Source organism: Spermophilus citellus, assembly GCF_964194105.1.
Source record: "Spermophilus citellus genome assembly, chromosome: 18".
NCBI classification, from domain to species: Eukaryota; Metazoa; Chordata; class Mammalia; order Rodentia; family Sciuridae; genus Spermophilus; species Spermophilus citellus.
This window is the reverse complement of record NC_138200.1, coordinates 41230736-41251546: the sequence shown is the minus strand read 5'-3', so window position 1 is coordinate 41251546 and position 20811 is coordinate 41230736. Positions and strand designations below refer to the sequence as shown.

General features: G+C 42.6%; 1 long non-coding RNA gene across 1 annotated transcript; it reads left to right on the top strand.

Annotated features, from left to right (window-relative positions):
- Positions 1–888: 888 nt before the first annotated feature.
- On the top strand, positions 889–11461 carry LOC308637960. The gene is made up of 4 exons (XR_014019716.1): positions 889–1267; positions 4792–4914; positions 6349–6414; positions 11180–11461. It is a non-coding gene; the product is annotated as an uncharacterized lncRNA (long non-coding RNA).
- The last annotated feature ends 9350 nt before the right edge of the window (positions 11462–20811 follow it).

Below are 20811 nucleotides of genomic sequence, written 5' to 3'. Positions count from 1 at the left end.
CCAGACCTCCTCGCCCCCCCACACCTCCCCTTCCACCCCCATGTGGCGCAGCGTCCTTCTGTCGGTTTTCCATGGGCAGCTCGCCCTGCTAGCTCGGTAGTGGCGGAGGGTGCGGGTCCCCTTCCCTTTTGTTCAACTAAGTTGCCTTGCCTTTCACATGCACTCTCGCACCCGCCCAAGCTCCACTGCAAACACTAGGCAGAGCAGTGCCCAACCCAACCACTGTTTGTTCAGCGAGGCGCTGGCAAGACAAACACAACTGAGTCACAGGCAGATCCCTTGCCCACCACGGCCACTCAGTTAGAATACAAAACAGATCCTCTCCCAATCTCTCCGCCTCCCGCCGCCTCAAGTCACCGACGCACTCGAACTCTGGGACAGACAGGGGCGCTGGTGAACCAGACGGGGGCCTGCCCAGTGTCGGGCACTGCGGTCGAGTTCTGTGTATCAGAGACTTCGTGAGCTTTTATAACGGAGCCACACGCCACCGAAGCACAACATATACAAAGTTTCTTACAATGACTTTGACGCGCAAGACACACTTTATATCCTGAGCTTCAGCCAGAGCAAACACTAACCCCAACTCCCCACACTAGCACCCGCCCGGCGGCGCGCCTTCACGCACGCGCGCTGACTCCTCCCCTCCGTCTGCTCCCCAAAGAGGTTCCGCCCCTCAGGCCGACAGAGCGCTCCGGACTACAGTACCCGAGAGCCTCTCGGTCAGTCCCGCCCTTCCCTTACACGGCCTTCGCCTCTGATTGGACGACGTCTTCCATTGGCTCCGCCCCGTAATGACGCAGCTCGCTTCCCTCCGAGTCCCGGCACGGAAGGGGCGGGGCCGGGCGGGGCTTCGGTTGCACTATTGTCATGGAGACGAGAAGCCGACGGCAGCGTGCAGCCGGGACAGGATTCGGGGCCGAGGGGGTTGCGAGCCCGCCGACACTGGAGCGAGGCGCAGCGGCCAGCACAGCCCGAACCCGGGAAGCGCGGAGCAGGCCAGTGGCGGCCTCTCGGCTCACCCTCCCGGGCTCGGGGCGGTCTTGGTGGCGGCAGGGAGCAGCCGGAGCGTCCCCACCCCGCTGCCTGGGCTCCCGCCTCCCGCGGCCGCGCGGCTCCTCCGCGCCCGCCCCCGGCTCCGCCCGCCGCCGCCGCCGCTGCAGCCCTTCGCGCTAACGGTCGGTGGCAGCCCGCGTGCGCCGCCCGCCGGGGACTCGCGCCTGCCACGAGGGAGCGTCCGCGTCCCGCGAGCCCGCTCCGCGGAGCAGAGGTGAGCCCCCTCCGAGCCGGGTCCCAGTGCCGCGCCGCCGGCTTCCGCCTCCGAGCCGCGGCCGCGTCCCCTGGTGGACCAGGAGGACGCTGCGGGGCCCCGCGCGTGGGCCGCGAGAACCTCCGATGCGCCTCTCCCGGTGTCACCGTTCGCGGGAGGACGCGCGTGAGCGTGTCCCCTGCGTCCACGCGTGTCCCCTCCATCACTCTCTGGGCTCTGGTCCAGTACGATGGGTTTCTGAAATGGAGCCGTGGAGGTTTGTGCCACCGAGAATCCGAGTCTGTCACGCAGACATCCTCATTACATAATCCTACCACGCTGGACCCACGGCTGTTTCTCTCCCCCCCACCACCACCACCCTGCTCCCCCCACCCCGCTTTTGGTCTCTTCTTTTTTGTGTCAGGGAGGACTGGAAAGAATCCTGCAAGATATTGAAGCATTTAGAATTTATGGTTCTGTTGCCGTGGTTGTCACCTCCGCTCTACGTCAAATTTAAGACTCATTTCTTAAGGATGTCTCTATTTTCTGCTTTATTTGCACATTGATGGGTCTGCTGCTCTGCTGGCCACGGCCGCCCGGCTTCTGAGATAGAATTGTGCTAATATGTGAAAGGGAAGGACTGATTATTAGTAGGCAGGCGGAATTCAGATTGCATCAGGCCGATGTTCTCCCTTTTTTTTTAGATGGTCGCTTTCACGTTTTCTCTGGTAAACAACCAGTTTTAACTTTGTATCTTGGTGGTGAGGCTCTGTTCCCCATTCTTTCCCTTTCTATTCATCAGCTTTTCCATTTGAGAATCAGTTTACTTGTTAGCAGTAGTTTCACAGGTCTCTTGTCACTGAATCTCTTTTCTCCACCAGCAGAGGTGAGATCAACCAACCCAACTCTCATCTCAGATTACCCACAAATTTTTTTTCTTGGCTTTTCTTTTTACTTACCACTGCATTTGTATCTTTCTGAATATGTTAACTTACAATAGGGATAGGTTTGCTCTGATTGTTTTTAACATGGGGCTCTTACACTTCATATTTAAACTTACTAAGGGTTTATTGGTTTGCCCTGTCTGCTTGGATCCAGTTATGCATAACTCTTAAAAGGTAAAGCTTTCAAACATGATCCATAATTGTATTGTCAAGACATGGCCATGAAGCTTGCTCTTTGAGTTTTTGACTGTATAGTTGTCATTGTTTCAATCATGTGCAAAAGAGGTTACTCCTGTTTGCTTAGTGTAATAGCTGTTTACTGTTAAAACTTTAAAGACTCATAAAAGTAGGGCTGCTGTATTTTAAAGATCTCATCATTCTTGTGGGAGAGACACAACACCAACTCCAGGAAAGGCAACAGATTGCTTCTGTCATATCGCTTGGCTGTTTTAGAGTGTACTTAAAGGATTATGATTGATAAGGCTGTCTTGCCAGAGAATGTTGACACAGGTGTGCATCGTTATCTTAATTAAGATCCTGAGAAAATGTTGTCTATAAATGGAGACATAAGAAGGGCAGCATATTTTTTTTGTACAGTTTTGCTTTTGGAGAATTTAATTGCACTTGAAACTTCTCTTTCTGCTTGCAGATTTTGTGAGCCGCTTGGCAACAGAAGTTTTAGAGAGAAATGGTAGTTTAATGTTAAGTGTTCTGGCATGTAGTAATACTACTTGTGGCTTTTTAGCAATATATCTTCTCAGCTTACTTTCTTTGTACTCTACCTTTGTAGAATAAATGGTTTCTGATTTTGAAAAAAAAAATTAAAAACATAAGACTGCAGTATATGATTAAGCAAACATTGGTGTTTAGAAAACACCTTTTGAGGAAGCCATGCTTAATGTTCAGAAACAGGAATATGACAAAAAGGTGCATACATGAGAAATGTATGCCATTGGAATTTTTTGGAGAGGAAAGAGTCTCCCATGGTGTCTCAATGGTGGAAAACAGTTTCTTTTCCATATTATCAAGTGCCTAGCTGCAACATTCGTGGAATGCCTTGTTTTCAGTTCTAGAAATAGAGGAGAACTTATCTTTTCCAAAATATTGTTCTGTAAATTTGAATTGATGAGCAAGTGGAGACGATGCATTAGTTTAAGGATCTGAATCATAACCTGGGTGACCACTAAAATAACATTACTGTCCTTCACTCTAAATCTCTGACTGCAAAAACAATGGCAAGGCGGATGTTGCTGGTTATATTACCTTTGGCTTACCCAGCACCTAATACCCCTTAACATAAGGATTACATTAAGATTTCCCCCTCTCTTTGTAGCTCACTCTTTCCTGGAAGCTGGCTGTCCATCAGCGTGTGTGAGAGAGGTGTGTGTGTTTTCCCTTTAATATTAAAACTCATTGTAGAAAGAGGAAATGAAAGTAGAGAAGACCACAGGCATATGATCATGATCGGAAAAGCCAGGTGTAGGGTCCCAGCTCATTCTTGACTCCAAGGATAATTAGCTGGTTAGAATTACATGGTAAACTAAAATCAAAGGGAGACTTATTTAGATTTGTTTGCTCAAACTAAAACAAGAGCGTTAATTTAGAGATAATTGCTTTATTTATCCCTCAGCCCCCCATCAAAATTTTTTTTCTTTGGCAGCTGCATCTCCATCCTCATGCTGTTATCCATGTGTTATTTAAAAATTTATTGTGTTGGAAGAGATGAAATAGGAACATGAACTAATTGCATATCATCAGTTTTGATTGATAGCATCAAGTAATTATTAATATATTTATATATTCTAGAAATCTTAGGAAAAATTAAAAATGTTCTTTAGTTGATAACATGGAAATAAATGAAATCCTATAATCCTGAATGGATTAAATATGTTCTTTTAAATAGATTATAAATATTATACTTTGAAACCATGTTTTTATTCTAAACTAGCCCAGCCTGTTTTTGAGTGGTAGTATCTCAGTATCTTTGTTTTTTTTTTTTTTTTCCTCCTCATTATCTAGGTTATGTGTTGATGTCTGTATTTTTAACATCTTTTTGGCATATTCGGTAGCTGTTTGGTGGAGAATAATTTTTCTAAATAGGATAACAGCTGGCACAGCTTTAAGAATGTGTAGAAATTCTATTTTCCTTTTCAGTAATGAGTTTGGATTGCTTTCTCGGCACTACTCTGAAGTGTGATACTGATAACTTATTTCTGCATAAATCTGCAATGTTTTTATAGCTGTATTATACCTAAGCACCAATTTAGCTTGGCAAATTAACTTAAATGCTTCAAAATTGAAAACCAGTATATTCTAATGTAGTTTGAGTTTAAGTCTTTATTAGTGAGGATGAACTTGACATTTGTTCAGGAGAAGGGAATATAATTTTCTCCTGCAGTTGTGATTTATGTAATCCATTTTTCTAGCCTTTTCTCAAGCTAATGATATTCCACACCTTGATACAGCTTTTATTTGTTTATTCACCATAATATGGAGTGATACCTTGGAGAAAATTAGATTAGATATTCATATCTAATATCCCAGAAGTATTGCTAGTCTTCTGTGTTTCCTTAAACAGAATCATTTCCATTTTCTATACAGGTGATAAGTATGATGCTTCCATAATACGTTTGGATGTTTTCAGCTAAGTTCACTTTCAAACTGTGGGGTTCCTCCAAATGTTGGCTGAAATTTATTCTTGCATGTCCCAAGGCTCATCTGCAGGTGAGTGTCTGCACACACACACCGTGGGGATGCTTGTGTGTGGAGTGACTCAAAATAGCATGAGGGTTGGCTTTACCAAAGAATTGACACTGGTGACAGAGGTTAAGTACAGAAGGTAGAGAATTCCACTTGAGGCCTTTCAATATTAAAATTCCATTATTGCATTCACCGAGAGTGTAGTAAATAGAAAGTTTTTGGATTCGTAGAATGACACTGGGTAATTTATTTATTTTTATTTGTCATGTTTCCTGGAATTACATTGAATAATTCATTTGAATGTTACTACTGGGTAGCGAAATTTATAAAGTAACTCATTACCTTTCATAAATATGAAGACTAAGATATTTTATAGAAATACAATTATTATTTTTTAAAAAGACTCTACTTGTAACAAATCACATTTTGGCATTATTTTAATTACCTAGTTCTTTTAATGGTAAATTTTGTGATCCGGTCATGAGTACCAAACTCTTAGTAGCGAATAGTATACAGGTGTAGGCAGAACTTGCCATTTCTCATTAAAATTTGGCTGCTGAATATAGGTGCATGAGAAAGAATTATTTTGCAGAATATTTGTGTTGTCTAGTGGGCAGAGCAAGGAATAGGACTTAGTAACAGAATGTTTTGTTGAATAAAAAAATTAGTATATGACAAAAATAAAAAGCTAGTTTTACAGAAGGCAGTACAGTTAGCATATATTTCGATAGAAAAAAATGCTTCTCTGTGATACTTTTTAAGGCATTAAAGTGATTTTTACTGTAATGTGAACTAATAATTGATTATAAATAATAGACTTGACTTCCCCTGTTACTGATTAGGACTTATGGAAGGGAGTTTCGTGTATGGCGGAGAGCTGAGGCATTCCAGCAAGTGAGAAAACATGACACAAATATCAAGAAAATGCTCAGCGGGGAGGGCGGGCAGTCTGATTCCTCTTTGTTTACCTTTCAGCTTCTTTTTTGTTTTGTTTTAAAGCATGTACAGAGTTGTTGAATTTAAGAGATGAAAGGATCTAGATGGTTGTTTCTTTTCCTTCTAAGGATAAATATGGGGAAAAAATCTAAACATATATGCAGATTTGTTGAATTTCACATCTGTCATCTGCCAAATTTATTATGAAAACTCATAGTTCACATGCACTGAAGGTGTGATTCAAATGTATTTAAACTCTATTCCTTTTGTAATAAAATAGACATGGGCAAGGTCTGCCACTGTAGAAACCAGAAGGAAGCGGCCTCCAGTCTTGGGCTAGGGTTGATTAATGGATAAGGTCATACTAAATGTTCTCTGGTGGAAATAGCTAACGAGTATGCTTTTTGAGAAATGTATCATTCAGGAATAAAATCAATTGAAGAATTGGTAATTAAATTGTGATCCCACGAAGGAAGGAAGAGGTAGGAGAGAGGGGGCTAACCATTCTGTTCTTCTTTCCAGGAGTCCACAGTTCCTAATGGATCTAGTGTCCTGGCTGTAGGAAGAGGAGAGTCTGCAGACAGGAAGGTAATATTCTCTCTTTTAAAAGAAGACTTTTCTTTGTAATCCTGAACCATCCTTATATATATAAGAATTTTATCCACTAGACAGCCTTTTCTTTGAATTTGGGATATGTAAGCAGACTTATTTTCCTCTGCTAAGTTTTTGAGCCTGCTTCTCTTAGGGTATGTCAGGGCTGCGTTGGGAACACTGAGAAATCTCCTTTCGGCAGACTCAGCACCCTTAAAATAGCTTCTTTCTGAGACTGAGCTCTGTGATGGTGTCCTGGTCGGTGCTAGTAGGTGACTAACATTTCAGTTTGTGGTTGACACGCACCAGCCTTGTCCCACTGTCCCCGTTTACCTCACGTCCTTTGTTGGTTCACTGGGGGATGTGTTCTCTGCAGGGAGATCTGCTGCCAGCCATAAAAGCCAGGCTCGGAGGGGAGGACTTGGTGGTTGGCAGCTGGTTCCAGAGCCCTGGCGAGAAGTGAGTTGGGCCCGCCTGGGGTGTTCCAGTGCGTGCACCAGCAGCTCAGCACATGGCTGCCTCTCCTGGTTCCGAGCTGTGGGTCTCTGCTCTTCCTATAATCCTAGGCCTGGTGAGGCTTTCCTTTTCCACTGGCGAGATTGCTTGGCTACCGAGCCTGCAGCTGTTGCGGGGATTCCCATGGAAGGAGGACTCTTGCTTGGTTCTGGGGGATGCCTTTGGTGCTTTACCCACGTGCTTTTTCGTTTTCAAAAACCTGGAGTTGGCCTTGGAGAAATACACCTAAGATTCTTGAAGAACAAAAATTGGGTTCGATTTGGATCTATCAGAAAAGACTTCACTTCCTGATGCCAATCTGCACATTGATGATGCAGGTTAAATTAGAAATTGGTGTTTGTAAAAGACCAATTACTTCCTCTCAGAGCTTTCTACAGGCTTCTGTTTTGGAATGGTATTTGTATCTATTTGTTTTCCTTGTTAAGAAAAACTACTTTTCTAGTCATCAAAGATGTCTGCCCCCTGAACTCTATCTAGGGAGGAATATTAATAAACAATAAAGGACTTCATGTGTCTAATTGTATAATTAGGCAATTGGTAAGAAATGTGATAGCTAAAATTGGTTTCACCCACTAAAGGAACTAGTGTACATTTAAAAACACAAACCTTCAGAAAAGAGACTAATCTTCATGTCAAATAGTGTTTGGGGTTAACCCAACAGAAAGGCAAAATATACCAATTTTCAGATTCTTTTATTCATGCCTATACAGAGGGTTATAAGCAGCTGAGGAGACCATAAAATATAGTGTAAGAAAAAAATGGGAATATCAAAGTGATTATTTGAAAAGCAGTTTACATTTGTAAAACTATTCAATATTATGACCTTGAGCAACTTTTGCACTTGGATGCTGGGTTATCGCACTGGTTTTTGTATATCCCTCTGTGGTGTAGCTTGTATATGGAGCTCAGGGGTGTGTTTAGATTGAACAGGTCTTACTGTATTCCTTTACAGCTGCTCTTAAGTCATCAAAGTATCATCTTGACATCAATGACACTGTTTTTTAATCATTGTTTTGAAAATAGAATTATGAATATTCTGAAATGGAAATGTCTTATTTGCCATTCCAAATTTTATTCTCTGTAATGGACTTTTAAAATAAAAGGCCTGTGAGTATACTTTGAGTCCTGGGCTAATTTTCTAGGCATCAGAACACAGAAAAGCAGCCTTGATTAATTTCAAACCGCAAAAGAGGCAGGTAAAACCGTTTTCAGCGGAAATTTACTAATGCAGCAACCCTTTAAATTAAATGTTTGTTAACATAATAGTGATGGCATTTTCTCCTCCTCCTCCTTGTGGTTTTATCCGACTGGATGTTCCAGTGGCAGTCGCACCGACTGTTAAGTGTTTAAATGATGACACCATTATGTGAAGTGATTTTGAAATGAGAGATTCCAGCCAAGAATTACATCTGCTCCCATCTCCTTCAAATCATACTCTCTGGCAGTGCAGATTATGATTGATTTGTTTGTGACAGATTGCAGGAAACAGTCATTGATTTTTCAATATTTTACCTTAAAATTATTTACAGTTGTAACCATGGGGAGGTATTTCCATGGGCTGTCAGCCCCTGAAAGACTAGGATAATATTCCCTGCTCTCTGACAAGACAAATTACCTGTAATGAGTGCAGTAGCTGAAGGGTATACTTTTATTTTAAAATATGTCAATAACCCCAGTGACTAAACGAATATTGATTTAGCATAATGAAGCCTGAGTAATGTGAAAATGAGCTTTTTCAAGGGGCTTGGTAAAGACTTTCCTTTTAGCTGGTTAGAAGAAGCTTTTCATTCTTCCCAGCTAGCTGGTTGAAATCCTGAATTTTATAAGCAGGAATGGTAGTGTTGCTTGTGATAACTCAATATTTCTTCCTCATTTTAATAATTCTTTTCAAGTCTGATTTTCAACCTTCATTTTTGCCATGGAATAGCTACTGATTTGTTTGATACTATCTTAAACCGACTTCAGTATCTTTACAATTTCAATATATTTTGCATGGAAACCTCAGGTACTGAATATTAAAATATAACTGTATCCACAGTTGTTTGTAGAGGACATTATAATTGCATGAAGACATTTCAAGTGGGTCATTGTAGTATTTAATGTGCCATATTTTATGGTAGACCGACTTTCAGTCTCTGGACATCAGATTGCGTTCCCTGGGAATGAAGATTAATTTACTTAAGAACTGATTTTTTAGGCATCAGTGCAGGTTTTCATTTTTGTTAGACTTTTGCTCTTTTTGGGGGGAGGGGGAGGAGTGTATTAAGATCTCAATACATAAAATCCTTCCAACAAAATAATAGTAAGAGGTATATACCTGCATGTTTATGTGTCCAGGTGTTTGAAGATTTTATATCTGAATATCTCCATATCTAACTTGGTAGGTGGAAAAATAGGGTAGACAGGGCTGGGAATGCAGGGAGAAAAGTAAGTATTTGAACAAGATGTCAAACTGATATTTCATGAGCACCTAACTCATTCTATGGTAACTAGTAGTCATAAAATCATTAAAATCAAAATAAACAAGGAGAGAAATGAATTAGAGTAGATGGGGTAGAGAGAGAAGATGGGAGGGGAGGGGAGGGGGATAGTAGGGGATAGGAAAGGTAGCAGAATACAACAATTACTAATAGGGCATTATGTAAAATTGTGGCTGTGTAACCGACGTGATTCTGCAATCTGCATTTGGGGTAAAATTGGGGGTTCATAACCCACTTCAATCTAATGTATGAAATATGATATGTCAAGAGCTTTGTAATGTTGTGAACAACCAATAAAAAAAATAAAATTAAAAAAAAATCATTAAAATCAATAGGAAAAATCCCTTCAGAAATTAAAAATGAGTTATGATTTAAAGGAACTTCAGATGGCTGTATGAATGCAAGCTCTCCTACGGCATGGCATATTTCTTATATGGAAATTATAAATACATCTTTTGATGGCAGAAAGGATAGACTTGAGAGTATAAAATAATTGTGTTTTTCCCCCCAGGAATTTGCCTAAGGGTATGACACAGATGATCTCTGCCAGTGTCTTTGTTGTGTTCTTAAATGAACTGGGTGCTTCACGAAATCCTGCACTTGTGATTCCACATGCTGCAAGATTTCATGTGGCCATCGTTACCTGCCTCCCATGTTCTTTCTCTTTTTCTGCAAAAGTAGTTTTAAAATCCAGAAACATGAGGAATGTGCCGTCATCGTATATGAAACTAGTAGGCCCAATCCTTCAACGATTGATTTGGTCTTATGGTTTTTTTAAATCAACGCAGAATCCATAGAATGACTTATGTCTTCCAGAAAAAATAATTTAGATTTTTCTTTCTCAATAGATTTTTGAATAAAGCATATTTTCTTCAGGCAGATCTATGCCAAGAAAATACCTATGTTGTTGTTTAGTTTGGAGTAAAATTAAAAATGCATTAAAATCAATACTTTCTTACCCCACCATTTAGTTTGAACATGTGTGCTCATTTTACGGCACACAGAGAACTGTTTATGTGAGTTAAGAAATGTGTAGGTAAAGTGAAGTTTTTTTCTGGGAAAATTATTCTCTTCTGGATACTATGCCCTTCTCTCTTTTTCTTTATTTTTTCCCCCTTGAAAAAAAATCACCCTGCTCCTATGCTTCTTTGGGGAACAACTATTTATATAAAAAATTTTAAATTATGCAAGTCATTGCCTGGGGTTAGTTAAAACACTTGTTTTTGAAAATGACAAAATACCCCTGCCTTAAAAAATCTTTCTTATATTTGTATCTATTAAGATAAACAGTTTACTTTGATACGGTACATACCAACCTATTTAGTTAATTATTTTTCCAGAATTCACTTTACTGTGTTTCGTCTAACCTTTATGATAACTTAATATAGGGACAAATTAGCATATAATTCTATTTTCCATGTGACCTCAACCAGTTGCAGGATTGTACCACCATTGGGGGCCCCTGGATAGTCCATGTAGACTGTAGTATGAAATGTTTGTAAGTGTTCGGTGCGGCCTGGCTAGTGTTTTTGTTACCAAAAATGTTTTAAAGTAAGCAATTAGAAGAAACACTTCACCCCATTACTAAGTTATTAAAATACCTCCTAAGGTAGCATTTTTAATCAGTGTATATAATCGATTGGTGATTTGTCTTCTCCCAGGCAGAAGCAGCCTGGTGAAGCTCAGTGTGATCAGGAAGTATAAGGTACTGGGGACTGACAATGGCAGTGATCGTGACAACTAAATGATTTTTTTTTTCCTTTTAGATTCAGCCATCGGTCTTTGAAATTTCCTGACATCCGTTTCAGTCTCAATGGAAAAGAACTGGAAAAGTCGAGCGCTCAGGGGATTTAAATATGTCTTGAATGTTTCTGTTTATAGACAACGGTGTTTTTCCAGTTGAGCTCCTTGTTGTCCATGTGGGGAGGGTGAACTCTTCTTCATCATCGATTTTGTTGAAAATGCTTTTGATAAAAATGTCGCTGAAATAATTTCTGTTTGAAACAAAGTGAAGGAAAAAATGAAATAAATTTTATATGGTAACTGTTTTTCTAAAATGTCTTTATTGGATGGAATGAATATTTAGACCTGAAAAAGAGGGTCCAAAAAGATCCCTTTATCTCAGTGATTGTGTCAGGTAGCATGAGAGTGTTCAAGATCACTTTCTAATAGGACTCTATTATAGTTATTGGACATAAAAGTCTTGAAAGGTATCATATGTGTATTTTAATTCTCGACATTAGCCCCTGTGGGATGGAACATTTCCTTTCTGAACAGCTCTATTAGTGCAATTCAGATAAAAGAAAAAATTGCCACACGAGGTGGAGCATTGGCTATGTGTTGGAACGTTTGATTTAAAACAAAAAAGATTGGCGTCCGGGTCTCCATGGAGTGGACACATTTGGGGTTACTTTGCCATTGGCGAATTCCTTGTCATGACCTCTGTAGCACCTATGGCAAAAATGGAGGGGTAGCTCTCCAAAGGAGGCCTCCTGCCCTGTGGCCAGAGGTCGTCCCTTCAGGGACCTGGGAGAGTCCCAGGACCCTCGCAGAAACTGCTGGGTGTGGCCCAGTTTGGGCTCCACCTGATTCCACAGTTTTCACCGACTCCAGGGGCCATAATGAATTGACCTCAGTGAGGCCAAATACATTTAGTAGGCTAGAATGTTTCCTTTTTTCCTTTTTATTGAATTTGTAGATTTTGAGAGGATTCTAGATTCACAGGCAGCTGTACAGTATAATGCAGAGAAGTCCTTGAACCCCTACCCAGGTTTCCTCATGTCTTGCAACATACAGTAGAATACCACAGCCTGAATGTTGACGTCCTTATAGGCAGGACAGGAACTGCTCTCGCCACCACGGGGATCCCTCATATTACCCGTGTGCGGCCACACCTGCTCCTCTCCCATCCCACCGGCTCTTTAACCCTCGTGCTGTGGAGTGGATGTGAGGTGTCCCCTGCAAAGAGTGTTCAGAGGGGAAATGATTATGAGAGCTGCAGCCACTTGGGTGGATTTGTTAGAGTCTGTAAACAAGTCAGGATGGCGCCTGGCATTTTGCAGAGGGAGTGGTTTGTGAAGTAACGCCAGCGAGCCATTAAGTGTGGAGATTCCTTATTGGTTGACTGCTGTATCTAGTTTATGTTAATTAGATAAGCTGTGTGGAATGTATAAATACCCCTCCTGTCCTACAATAAAGGGCTGCCACTCCTGCTGTATCAATCTACACAAGTTTTTCGTCTCCCCCGGGTTATTTTGCTGCAGCTGGACTGCGGCATGGATTAATCCATTTGATGGATTAATAATGTGAATGGACTCCCGGGTAGTAACTGTAGGCAACTGGGGCTTGGCTGGAGGGAGGGGGTCCCTGGGAGTGTACCCTTGGGGATGGTGTCCTACCCCTTCTTCCTCACTCTCTCTGCTCCTGACTCCCCTGAGCTGAGCAGCCTCCTCTGCTGCTCCCTTCTGCCATGATGTTCTGCCCCACTCAGGCCCAGAGCTGCTGAATGGGTGGACCACGGACTGAGCCTCTGGAACTGTGATCCCCAAATAAACTTTTCTTACTTTGAGTTGTTCTTGTCAGGTGTTTTGGTTACAGTGATGAAAAGCTGATAAACCTATCAACCACCGGACTGTTCTCATTTCTATAATTTTGCCCTTTTAAGAATGTTGTATAAATGGGATGATGGCAGGTAACCCTTTGGGACTGGCTTTTTTTAGTTGGCCTTGTTCTCTGGACATTCCACTTGTGTGTGTCCATAGTTTGTTCCCTTTTTGTTGAGTAATATTCCACAGGACGGTTGTAACAGCTCCTTTAACCAGTCCCCTGGTATTGGAACTTCAGGATACTTTCCAGAATTTGTTACAAATAAAACTGCTATAAACATCGATGCAGCAGTTTTTGTGTGAATATAAGTTTTCGTTTTCCTGGGCCAAATGCCCAGGAGTGAAATTGTGGGTCACATGTTAATTACATGGACTATTTCTTTTTAAGACTAGAATTGATTTTTGTGGAACAGAAGTGGCAAGAAGGGCACCTACATTTTTGTAATGTTTTCACATTCACTAAATCAAGTGAGTTTTTTATGATTTTAAAACACAGACTACCTTAAATAACTTGTAGCTAGATATAAGGAAACTATGTTTCCAGAATATAGATTTTATTCTCATTTTATAGAAATAACTTCTGCAAAAAATTACTTCTCGGTAAAACAATTCCTATATAAGGGAACAAGGCTAACACATACACTAGAAAATCAACACATCACTTGGGGAAATGGGGGCCCAGTTTTCAAAGTGTTCTCAAAACTTGACATTCAAGGGCTGATGGTGAGCCAGGCCTTTGTCACTACCATCTTGCCTGCGTTCTTCTTTGTCGAATGAGCTCATTGGCACAATCTAGTCAGCGGTGTTCCAGAAAAAGCTCATTTTGAACTGTTTGCACTTACTAGGAAAATGGAAGAACTCAAAAACAAGAAGGAGCTTTTCCTGGCCCGTGATCTCTAAAAGTGCAACTACTTTACCAAATGCCTGAGGGAAGAAACAGCTCTGTTTCCACCAAACCCTGGTGGAAATCGTGCTGTTATATTTACTAAATCATGATGAGGCGTGTACAAAACCAGGTATGCTATATTTTGGGGGCGATGCATAGAAAGAACTTTCAGGGAAAGTTTTTACTCTGATTTTCCATCACGTATATTGACATTAGAACTCTTACTACAGGTGTAACAATGTGACTTTATACTTTTGGTTTGTTTTTAATAATAATAGAAAAAATTGGATGTGATTAACTGGCCCCAATGATCCCTCCAACAACTGTCCACGTTATAATCTTTATTTTTTAGAGTGAGATACGAGACCCAGGAGACCCCGATCTTCAATGCTTCTAAGTATGGTTTCATCTTTAGCCCACAGTGGTCATGTCCATAGGGACACAGGGGCCAGGAGGTAATAAAATAGCCCTTGTTCTTCAGAATGACTGGATAAAAGATACGAGTACACACCTGGAATCTTTAAATGCTGATGCAGTCATTCACTCATGACGCAGGAAGTGGAGCATCCTGTGGAAACTCACTAGAATGTGCTAGAAGAGCCGCGAGTGCTTCAAGCCCCTGGAAACCTAACAGTAAAGGAGCCGGTGCAGCCGCCCCTGTTCCAGCATGGTTCCCACAGCTCCTAGATTGGGCGACGAAGACAGGAAAAATATCAAAAGCAACTAGGAATAGAATCTACATAATTTTACATTATTGGAAGCTCATAATGCAGGAGGAGAGGGACACCGGCAGAGCTGAGACGGAGGGAACCCGCGGCACAGGAAGGACAGGCTGGCCTGTGGAAGGGGCCAAGTCCTGCCAGGAGGACAGCAGAGAGGAAGGGTCAGTGACAGGCTGCAGCTGCTGTCCGCCAGGTGGAATCTAGTCAGGCTAGAATTTCTGGGGGTATCAAAAGTGGTATGTTTTTGCCCCAGAGTATATTTAACAGCTTGCTATGGCTTAGGAACTTACCAGAAATGAGACATGTTTAAGAGTAATATTTTAATTTAAATATGTGGGTTTGGGGCCAGGGCTGTAGCTCAGTGGCAGATCACTTGCTGCCTGTCGAGCTTGTGCAGGGCTCTGGGTCCAGTCCCCAGCTCTGCAAATAATCCACAAATGAATAAATAAATAGACTGAGAGTGTGAAAAGCAAATGGGTTATCTTCAGAAAACTAGGGCTTGAAAGATTCCTTTAGGTTATGAGGTTCGATCTGATAAGGAAGAATAAGATATTTTATACTTTTCTGGTGAGTTGAATGCCTAATCTATAAAACTGTAATCAATTTAAAAATTGTAGACTCTGTTAGGTTTAAAAATAATGCAAGAACCTAATGCTCTTTTGGAAAAGCTTCAAAATTAAAACTGCAAGATCACAAGTAGATAAAGAGTTCTATAAAGACTACATTCATAAGATTATACACAGAAGTGACGATGATTTTACTAAGAAATTGTTTGGAGCAATCTAAGAAAATTCAAGTAAGAGTGTGCATTCATTTATTTTTTTTTAATTTTTTTATTGGTTGTTCAAAACATTACATAGTTCTTGATATATCATATTTCACACTTTGATTCAAGTGGGTTATGAACTCCCATTTTTACCCCGTATACAGATTGCAGAGTCACATCAGTTACACTTCCACTGATTTACATATTGCCATACTAGTGTCTGTTGTATTCTGCTGCCTTTCCTATCCTCTACTACTAATTTTTTTTCAGTGCTAGGATCAAACCTGGAGTCTCATATGTGCCAGACAAGTGCTTTACCACTGAGCTACATGCCCAGCCCTACATGTATATGTATATGTGTGTGTGTGTGTATACATATATACATGTGCAAATATATATACTAGAATACACACTAGAATGTGCTAGAAGAGCCGTGAGTGCTTCAAGCCCCTGGAAACCTAACAGTAAAGGAGCCGGTGCAGCCGCCCCTGTTCCAGCATGGTTCCCACAGCTCCTAGATTGGGTGATGAGGACAGGAAAAATATCAAAAGCAATTAGGAATCTACTAATTTTGCATCATTGGAAGCTCACAATGTGGGAGGAGAGCTGAGAGGGAGGGAACCCGTGGAATGCATATATATATATATATATATATGTTTTAAGTGTACAATGTACTAAATGCTAAGAGCTTTTGCTGAATGTATATCCAATTTTCAGACACTAGGACACTCTGGTCACACTTAGAAACTTGGAAAATGGAAGACAAAGGTTTCCATCAGAGTTTCTTTAAATTTATGTAAACCATAGATTTGATCAAAGTGGTTATAAAGCACATTCAAATTAAGATACTCACGATTTGAATGTAGCAATATCGATTCCAGTATCCTCAGCTACATGGCATTGCCAACGGGGAGGCCAAAATAAATTGTTCTAGGAAATTGTGTTCTGCAAAAGGGCTACATTAAGCCAGCAGCTTACGCATTCTGAGTATGTATAATGACAAAGCACCGTGGAATCGTCTTGTCATACTGTTTATGTAGCAGTTAAAAAATGAAAGAAAAGGAAAATGGTGCAATTTTAGGCAGTTTTTGAAAAAATTTTACAAATACTGTAAATCATAGGTTGTTTACCACTAGACTTCCTGACTCTGCAATGATTGCTGTATTCTTGTGTTTTCTTTTAAAACACCAGGCACTTTATAATTTGGTCCATAATTGTTTATATATATTTTCTCCACAGAACAACTTATGGCTAAATCATTTTAAACCACTTGCCATCTTTACATTTTACATATAAACATAACTCAGTGTCAGATGTGAGACACACTAGTAGCCTATTTTTCTCCCCTAGAAATCTTCTGATTCAAGCTTCTTTCAAATTTGGTGCATGAAAAATGGCAGACAGTTTCAACTTCTGGGCAACTGGGGAAGATTTGTTTTTCAGATGAGGAAACTGGGTCCCAGGAAGGACCAGTGACAGACTACTAAGTGTTAATGAGGATTTAAACTCACCTTTTGATGTCTAATCAAGTGCTGCCAAATGGAAGATGCTTGTCCTGACATCTAGAAGTTCCCAGATGTTTGTGCCACAGATCTAGCCATAGTAATGTTTTATTCTGTGCATGTCAGAAATAAATATCTACTTGCCCCTCATACAAGTTCTACAAGTGGGTTAGGGTTAGGGTTGGCACTGAATATGGGTATAGGTAGCACACATCAGCGTGTTCATCTCAGAACTGGATTTTAGCCAATAGAATGTTCTAGTTATTCACTGTTGTTCATACTGTTTTTACATGGCGCTAGATCTGGGGAATCAAATAGGGAGATGGCATCTTTCAACAAGGTGGGCATTGGGCTCAGGCCAGGAGATGAGCAGTGGCTGAGAGCTTGGTGTGTCCCATGGACATAGCTGGAAACCTAACAGTAAAGGAGCTCAGCTTGACATGACAGCAAGGCCAGGTGCCCAGGAGCACGGGGCAGGGGCAGCCTTTGGCCAGGCCAAGGGGTTGAGAGGTCAAGGAAGCCTTCCTGGAGGAGAGGGCTCAGTGGGTTGAATCCTAAGGGACAGGAGGGGCAGCAAGGACCAGGAAGAGCATGGTACATTTGGGAGCCTTGCAGGAGTCCAGTTGGAGAGGCGCACCAGGGATGGGTGTGGAGAGCCAGCAGGCAGGGCCAGGCTGGGAAGGGCATTTAAATGTCTGGCTGCTGAGCTTGGACTTCATCCTGGAAACAGGAGGCCCCTTAAGGCTTGGAGCATTCACCTGAGCGGGTCTGCATTTTGCAGGTACCATGTTGGCGTTGGCGGGGGAGCGTGCTCACTGGGGGCAGCAAGGTTGGATGTGGGGAACCAGTCCTGCTGTGCGAGTGGTCATCCAGGTGAGAGACCGTGGTCGGAGCCACCAGTGTGTCCAGGGCAGGGGGGGGTTGAGAAGCAGATGGGGATGGAGATGACAGGAAGGAAGGACCTGGGGACTGGTGGCATTCACAGACAGAGGAAAGGCATGTCCACAAGGCCCTGCAGAAGGCTGAGCACAAGGTCACAAGATGTTTTGAAATGGAACCCAGAAGGACAGGCCTAGAGGGAAGAGGATAGGTGTCCAGTGTGGGCCCAGACTTTGGTTTGGAGGAGCTGGTGAAGTACCCAGGGGGTTGAAACTCATCTGTTCTTTCATATTGGGGCACTTCTTCCTCTTGAAGGGCAGATTTCTTTTTTTTTTTTTTTTTCCCCTTGTACCAGGGATTGAACCCAGGAGCACTTAACCACTGAGCCACATCCCCAGCTTGTTTTTTATCTTTTATTTAGACAGGGTCTTGCTAAGTAGCTAGTTTGCTTAGGGCCTCACTAAGTTGCTGAGGCTGGCTTCTTTGAACTCACAATCCTCCTGCCTTGGCTTTGGGAGCCACTGGGATTACAGGTGTGCACCACCACACCTGGCAAGGGCAAAATTTTTAAGAAATGTGCTTTCTTTCATTGTTTTTATTGATTTTTGGTAACACAGCTGTAATGATCCTATGTGAAGCAAGTCTTTAGACAAACGGCTCGATATTATCAGGTGTTGTTTGTTTTAAAAGTGGTTCAAACATGCAAAGGGCTGGGCTGGGGGCACATGCCTGTAATTCCAGCAGCTCTGGAGGCTGAGACAGGAGGATCACGAGTTCAAAGGCAGCCTCAGCAACTTCGAGGTGCTAAGTAACTCAGTGATACCCTGACTCTAAATAAAATACAAATAGGGCTGGGGATGTAGCTCAGTGGTCGAGTGCCCCTGAGTTCAATTCCTGGTACCACCAAAAACAAATAAAAAAAAATTAAAAAGCAAAAGAGGGAAAGAGCAGAGCATTCGTATCTCTGTTGTCCTCTAAACATTTCAGTGAACTAACTGTAGGAATTTCAGTTATGCACAGAGGTTCACAGAGACAGAAGGGTGAGACAATTCAAAGAAAAAAGGACTTGGGAATTTTTTAGAAACTTGATCAGTTTGGATTATGACATATACTTAAATGATCGTCATGTTTTTGATAGAATGTTATCTGGATCTTATGCCTCGAATAGTTGTGCCACAGATACTCAGCTCAGTACCTACTTAGTTCTGGGTGCTGGGACAGTATGGGCCATGGTCCTGCCCCGCTGCGTTTGTATTCTAGCTGGTGTGTCGTAACTCTGGAGGTAGCTTTCTATGCTGTTCCTGTCTGTATCTGCTTACCACAATTAGCATATGTCATGAGCATGATTTATGACTCTGAAGCCCTGTAACAATAAACACGGCACCTCTAGAGGGACTGCGTGTTCAAAGGTGGGAAATGAAGGCAAGGAGCAAGTGCTGCCTTGACTTGCTGCCCTTGGACGTGGGGCTGGGGATGACTCCTCTGAGCAGGGAGCAGGACCAGATAAGGACAGTGGCTCCTTGTTATTCTTGAGTGGCTGAGAGATAAGCAGTTATGACTTGTTTACTCAAAGAGGGGAAGACACAGAAACATAGAGGTTGAACACGCTGGAGCTGGAAAGCTGGAGCCTTGAAATGTTCACGTTGGAAACCTTGAGATCCACTAAGAAGCCAAACTCACACGGACTTTAAATTGCAAAACCCAGGAAAAGGGCTGGGGTGGTGGCTCTGTGGTAGAGCACTCACCTAGGATTCGAGAGGCCCTGGGTTTGATCCTCAGCACCTCAGCACCCCATAAAAATAAACCAATAAAAATAAAGGTACAACTACAACTAAAAAATCATATATATATATATATATATATATATATATATATATATATATATATATATATATCTGCAGGAAAACATTTCTGGAGCAAATCCCAAAGTATTATTTCTCGATCTTTCCTGTGCCCACCTTTACCTCCTTCTCTCTGGATTCTCCTTTCCTATCTTCTCTTGATATTTTACTTCTCTTATTTGTCCAGGGATTTCTCCCTGTCCATGGATTTATTTTCCAACAAGGGCTCCATTCTAGAATATTCCCTGGGCTCCACTGGGGATATCGGCCCCCAGGAAAGCAGTCACAGGAACGCCCTTGGGTGGCCTTGCTCCTCCCTGGACGGCTGCCCCTGCCAGGCTGCCCTCCACCTCTGCTCTCCTGGGCCTCGCCTGGTGGACTCTCCAGCCGCCCTCCTCTGCCCCCCGGCCCTACGCCCAGCCTCTTTCTCTGCCCCCTTCCACATCTCGCCCGATTCCTGACACCCCTCCTGCCCCCAACACCCCGTGGGGACCCTCGTCTCAGGCAGGTCGGGTCCACTCTGCTTCCACGGCTTTCCCCCGCCCACAGCGCAGCCTGCTCCAGAGTCCCAGAACCCGGGCCAGGGGTCAGGCACACAGGGGAGGAAGTCACGTCTCTCTACCTACAGAGGCCCACGGTCCATGTGTCCCCTGCACACGGCGCAGCCTCTGTGTCACAGTGAAGGAGCTTGCACCCATGTCACCTCTGCGGGTTTGGAGGAGCATAATGACCTGCGTCATGTCTCTTACAGTCACGTCTCTGCCCCGCGAATCCCGTTCCTTGTGTCCACCCTTCCTTCTCCCCAGCCCCTGGCTACCTCTGATATCTTCATTGCCTCCATAACTTCACCTTTGCAGAATGTCACGTCGCTGGAATCCTGCATCATGGAGCCTTCTATGACTGATTTGTTTTACTTAGTGATGCACGTTTCACGTGGGCGTCACAGTGCAGCCTGTCATCCCAGCAGCTTAGGAGGCTGAGGCAGGAGGATCACAAGTTCAAAGCCAGCCTCCACATCTTAGCGAGCCCCTAAGCAACTCAATGAGACCCTAAGCAACTCAATGAGACCCTGTCTCTAAATAAAATATTAAAGGGCTGGGGATGTGGCTCAGTGGTTAAGTGCCCCTGGGTTCAATCTCCAGAACCAAAAAGTGAAAAAAAAAAAAAAAAAAGGAATACACATATTTCCTCCATGTC